Source organism: Suncus etruscus, chromosome 7 (assembly GCF_024139225.1).
Source record: "Suncus etruscus isolate mSunEtr1 chromosome 7, mSunEtr1.pri.cur, whole genome shotgun sequence".
In the NCBI taxonomy this organism is placed as follows: Eukaryota; Metazoa; Chordata; class Mammalia; order Eulipotyphla; family Soricidae; genus Suncus; species Suncus etruscus.
Genome location: NC_064854.1, coordinates 120,013,067 through 120,019,066, shown reverse-complemented (window position 1 = coordinate 120,019,066; position 6,000 = coordinate 120,013,067).

The following is a 6,000-nucleotide window of genomic DNA, read 5'->3' as shown; positions in this document are numbered from 1 at the left end:
TTGCTTATGGACTGCAAGGAATCGAACCCGGATCAGCTGCTTGCAAAGCAAACACCTTAACCACTGTGCTATCACTCCAGATTCCTCTTTATGGTTTTTAAAAATAAATGACATATATATTGTTAGTAAACTACACTTAGAAAAGTCACATGTTTAAAAGCCTTTCTCTCGTAGCACCTAGAGTTGTTCTGAAGCTTACATTAGTGTATGTGTTTTTTGTTTGTTTGTTTGTTTTTGGGTCACACCCGGCAACGCTCAGGGGTTCCTCCTGGCTTTGCCCTCAGAAATCTCTCCTAGCAGGCTCAGAGGACCATATGGGATGCCGGGATTCGAACCACCGACCTTCTGCATGCAAGGCAAATGCCTTACCTCCATGCTATCTCTCTGGCCCGTATGTGTTCTCTGGAGGGTATGACGTATGTGTAGCATCTGTTTTTGAGGCAGATTTAGACTTGTCAGCACTGGCATGAGAACAGTCCTGTATGCAGGGGCAGATGGAGGAAGACACCCAAGCATTTTGTCATCTGTATCTCTGGAAGTGGGCTGAGGAGGAGATTCCAAGGAAACACTAATGAGTAGTTTTTGATATGGGCTATTAAATTCAGTCCTCCCCAAAGCTCAGCCAGTTTACATTTACTCCTACAGGAGACAGTCATGAACATTTCCTCTTTTGCTGAAGATGGATATTATTCATCTTTTAAAAATTTGCCTGATGGTTGAAAATTATATCATTGTTTTAATTGGCATTTTTTTTTCTTTTGGTGGTGGTGGTTTCGAGAATTGAACATAGAGCTTCACACATTCAAGGAAAGTATTTTGTCTCTGAGCCACATCTCTAGCTTAATTCACAGCGTTTTTCTTTTCCTTTCTTTTTGTTCCTTTCTTTTCTTTCTTTCTCTCTCTTTCTTTCTTTCTTTCTCCTTTCTTTCTCTTCCTTCCTTCCTTCCTTTCTTTCTTTCTTTCTTTCTTTCTTTCTTTCTTTCTTTCTTTCTTTCTTTCTTTCTTTCTTTCTTTCTTTCTTTCTTTCTTTCTTTCTTTCTTTCTTTCTTTCTTTCTTTCTTTCTTTCTTTCTTTCTTCTTCTTTCTCTTCTTTCTTTCTTTCTCTTCCTTCCTTCTTTCTTTCTCTTCCTTCCTTCTTTCCTTCCTTCCTTCCTTTCTTTTTTTTTTATTTAAACACCTTGATTACATACATGATTGTGTTTGGGTTTCAGTCATAAAAGGAACACCACCCATCACCAGTACAACATTCCCATCACCCAAGTCCCAAATCTCCCTCCTCCCCACCCAACCCCCACCTGTACCCTAAACAGGCTCTACATTTCCCTCATACATTCTCAATATTAGGACAGTTCAAAACGTAGTTATTTCTCTAACTAAACTCACCACTCTTTGTGGTGAGCTTCCTGAGGTGAGCTGGAACTTCCAGTTCTTTTCTCTTTTGTGTCTGAAATTTATTATTGCAAGAATGTCTTTCATTTTTCTTAAAACCCATAGATGAGTGAGACCATTCTGCATTTCTCTCTCTCTCTCTGACTTATTTCACTCAGCATAATAGATTCTGTGTACATCCATGTATAGGAAAATTTCATGACTTCATCCCTCCTGACAGCTGCATAATATTCCATTGTGTATATGTACCACAGTTTCTTTAGCCATTCGTCTGTTGAAGGGCATCTTGGTTGTTTCCAGAGTCTTGCTATGGTAAATAGTGCTGCAATGAATATAGGTGTAAGGAAGGGATTTTTGTATTGTATTTTTGTGTTCTTAGGGTATATTCCTAGGAGTGGTATAGCTGGATCGTATGGGAGCTCGATTTCCAGTTTTTGGAGGAATCTCCATATTGCTTTCCATAAAGGTTGAACTAGACGGCATTCCCACCAGCAGTGGATAAGGGTTCCTTTCTCTCCACATCCCCGCCAGCACTGTTTGTTCTCATTCTTTGTGATGTGTGCCATTCTCTGTGGTGTGAGGTGGTATCTCATTGTTGTTTTGATTTGCATCTCTCTGATGATTAGTGATGTGGAGCATTTCTTCATGTGTCTTTTGGCCATTTGTATTTCTTCTTTGTCAAAGTGTCTGTTCATTTCTTCTCCCCATTTTTTGATGGGATTAGATGTTTTTTTCTTGTAAATTTCTGTCAGTGCCTTGTATATTTTGGAGATTAGCCCTTTGTCTGATGGGTATTGGGTGAATAGATTCTCCCACTCAGTGGGTGGCTCTTGAATCCTGGGCACTATTTTCTTTGAGGTGCAGAAGCTTCTCAACTTAATATATTCCCATCTGTTAATCTCTGTTTTCACTTGCTTGGAGAGTGCAGTTTCCTCCTTGAAGATGCCTGAAGTCTCAATGTCCTGGAGAGTTTTGCCTATGTGCTGTTCTATATATCTTATGGTTTGGGGTCGGATATCGAGGTCTTTAATCCATTTGGATTTTACCTTCGTACATGATGTTAGCTGGGGGTCTAAGTTCAATTTTTTGCAAGTGGCTAGCCAGTTGTGCCAACACCACTTGTTGAAGAGGCTTTCCTTGCTCCATTTAGGATTTCCTGCTCCTTTATCAAAAATTAGGTGATTGTATGTCTGGGGAACATTTTCTGAGTATTCAAGCCTATTCCACTGATCTGAGGGTCTGTCCTTATTCCAATACCATGCTGTTTTGATAACTATTGCTTTGTAGTAAAGTTTAAAGTTGGGGAAAGTAATTCCTCACATATTCTTTTTCCCAATGATTGCTTTAGCTATTCTAGGGTGTTTATTGTTCCAAACAAATTTCAAAAGTGCCTGATCTACCTCTTTGAAGAATGTCATAGGTATCTTTAGAGGGATAGCGTTGAATCTGTATAACGCCTTGGGGAGTATTGCCATTTTGATGATGTTAATCCTGCCAATCCATGAGCAGGGTATGTGTTTCCATTTCCGCGTGTCCTCTCTTATTTCTTGGAGCAGAGTTTTATAGTTTTCTTTGTATAGGTCTTTCACATTTTTAGTCAAGTTGATTCCAAGATATTTGAGTTTGTGTGGCACTATTGTGAATGGGGTTGTTTTCTTAATGTCTATTTCTTCCTTATTACTATTGGTGTATAGAAAGGCCATTGATTTTTGTGTGTTAATTTTGTAGCCTGCCACCTTGCTATATGAGTCTATTGTTTCTAGAAGCTTTTTGGTAGAGTCTTTAGGGTTTTCTAAGTAGAGCATCATGTCATCTGCAAACAGTGAGAGCTTGACTTCTTCCTTTCCTATCTGGATTCCCTTGATATCTTTTTCTTGCCTAATCGCTGTAGCAAGTACTTCCAGTGCTATGTTGAATAGGAGTGGTGAGAGAGGACAGCCTTGTCTTGTGCCAGAATTTAGAGGGAAGGCTTTTAGTTTTTCTCCATTGAGGATAATATTTGCCACTGGCTTGTGGTAGATGGCCTTAACTATATTGAGAAAGGTTCCTTCCATTCCCATCTTGCTGAGAGTTTTGATCAAGAATGGGTGTTGGACCTTGTCAAATGCTTTCTCTGCATCTATTGATATAATCATGTGGTTTTTATTTTTCTTGTTGTTGATGTTGTGTATTATGTTGATAGATTTACGGATGTTAAACCATCCTTGCATTCCTGGGATGAAACCTACTTGATCGTAGTGGATGATCTTCTTAATGAGGTATTGAATCCTATTTGCCAGGATTTTGTTGAGGATCTTTGCATCTGCATTCATCAGCGATATTGGTCTGTAATTTTCTTTTTTCGTAGCATCTCTGTCTGGTTTAGGTATCAAGGTGATGTTGGCTTCATAAAAGCTATTTGGGAGTGTTTCCACTTGTTCAATTTCATGAAAGAGTCTTGCCAGGATTGGTAGTAGTTCCTCTTGGAAAGTTTGATAGAATTCATTAGTGAATCCATCTGGGCCTGGGCTTTTGTTTTTGGGCAGACTTTTGATTACCATTTTTATTTCATCAATGGTGATGGGGGTGTTTAGATATGCTACATCCTCTTCTTTCAACCGTGGAAGATTATAAGAGTCCAAGAATTTATCCATTTCTTCCAGGTTCTCATTTTTAGTGGCATAGAGTTTTTCAAAGTAGTTTCTGATTACCCTTTGAATCTCTGTCATATCAGTAGTGATCTCTCCTTTTTCATTCCTAATACGAGTTATCAAGTTTCTCTCTCTCTCTTTCTTTGTTAGGTTTGCCAGTGGTTTATCAATCTTGTTTATTTTTTCGAAGAACCAACTTCTGCTTTCGTTGATCTTTCGGATTGTTTTTTGGGTTTCCACTTTGTTGATTTCTGCTCTCAGCTTTGTTATTTCCTTCTATCTTCCTATTTTTGGGTCCTTTTGTTGAGTACTTTCTAGTTCTATTAGCTGTGTCATTAAGCTACTCAGGTAAGCTCCTTCTTCCTTCCTGATGTGTGCTTGCAAAGCTATAAATTTTCCTCTCAGTACTGCTTTTGCTGTGTCCCATAAGTTCTGATAGTTTGTGTCTTTATTGTCATTTGTTTCCAGGAACCTTTTGATTTCCTTCTTGATTTCATCTCGGACCCACTGGTTATTGAGTATGAGGCTGTTTAACTTCCAGGTGTTAAAGTTTTTCTTCTGAGTCCCTTTGGAATTCACAAATAATTTCAGAGCCTTGTGGTCAGCGAAGGTAGTCTGCAAAATTTCTATCCTCTTGATATTATGGAGGTATGTTTTATGTGCCAGCATGTAGTCTATCCTGGAGAATGTCCCATGTACATTGGAGAAGAATGTGTATCCAGGTTTCTGGGGATGGAGTGTCCTATATATATCCACTAGGCCTCTTTCTTCCATTTCTCTCCTCAGGTCTAGTATATTCTTGTTGGGTTTCAGTCTGGTTGACCTATCCAGTGTTGACAAAGCAGTGTTGAGGTCCCCCACAATTATTGTGTTGTTATTGATATTGTTTTTCAGATTTGTCAACAGTTGTTTTAAATATTTTGCTGGCCCCTCATTTGGTGCATATATGTTTAGGAGAGTTATTTCTTCCTGCTCTACATACCCCTTGATTAATATAAAATATTCATCTTTGTTCCTTACAACCTTCCTGAGTATAAAGTTTGCATTATCTGATATTAGTATGGCCACTCCAGCTTTTTTATGGGTGTTGTTTGCTTGGATAACTTTTCTCCAGCCTTTTATTTTGAGTCTATGTTTGTTCTGACTATTCAGGTGCGTTTCTTGTAGGCAGCAGAAGGTTGGATTGAGTTTTTTTGATCCATTTAGCCACTCTGTGTCTCTTAACTGGTGCATTTAGTCCATTGACGTTGAGAGAAAGAATTGTCCTGGGATTTAATGCCATCTTTATATCGAAATTTGGTGTGTCTTTTGGTCAGTCTTGTCTTAGATTAGGTCTTTCAGTTTTTCTCTTAAGACTGGTTTTGAGTCTGTAAAGTTTCTGAGCTGTTTTTTGTCTGTGAAACCATGTATTCTTCCTTCAAACTGGAAAGTGAGTTTTGCTGGGTACAGTATTCTAGGTGAAGCATTCATTTCATTCAGTCTTGTCACAATATCCCACCACTGCTTTCTGGCATTTAGTGTTTCTGGTGACAGGTCTGCTGTAAATCTCAAGGATGCTTGCTTGAATGTAATTTCCCCTTTTGATCTTGCTGTTTTCAGAATTCTGTCTCTATCTGTGGGATTTGTCATTGTGACTAGGATGTGTCTTGGGGTGGTTTTTCTTGGGTCTCTTTTGGTTGGTACTCTTCGAGCATGCAGGATTTGATCACATATATTCTTTAGCTCTGGGAGTTTCTCTTTAATGATGTTCTTGACCGTTGATTCTTCCTGGAAATTTTCTTCCTGGGTCTCTGGGACTCCAATGATTCTTAAGTTGTTTCTGTTGATCTTATCATAGACCTCTATTTTCATCTGTTCCCATTCTTTGACTAATTTTTCCATTGTCTGTTCATTTGTTTTAAGTTTTTTTTCCAATCTCTCCTGTTGTATGGAATTGTTATGTATCTCATCTTCCACAGCACCAAGTCTATTCTCAGCTTCT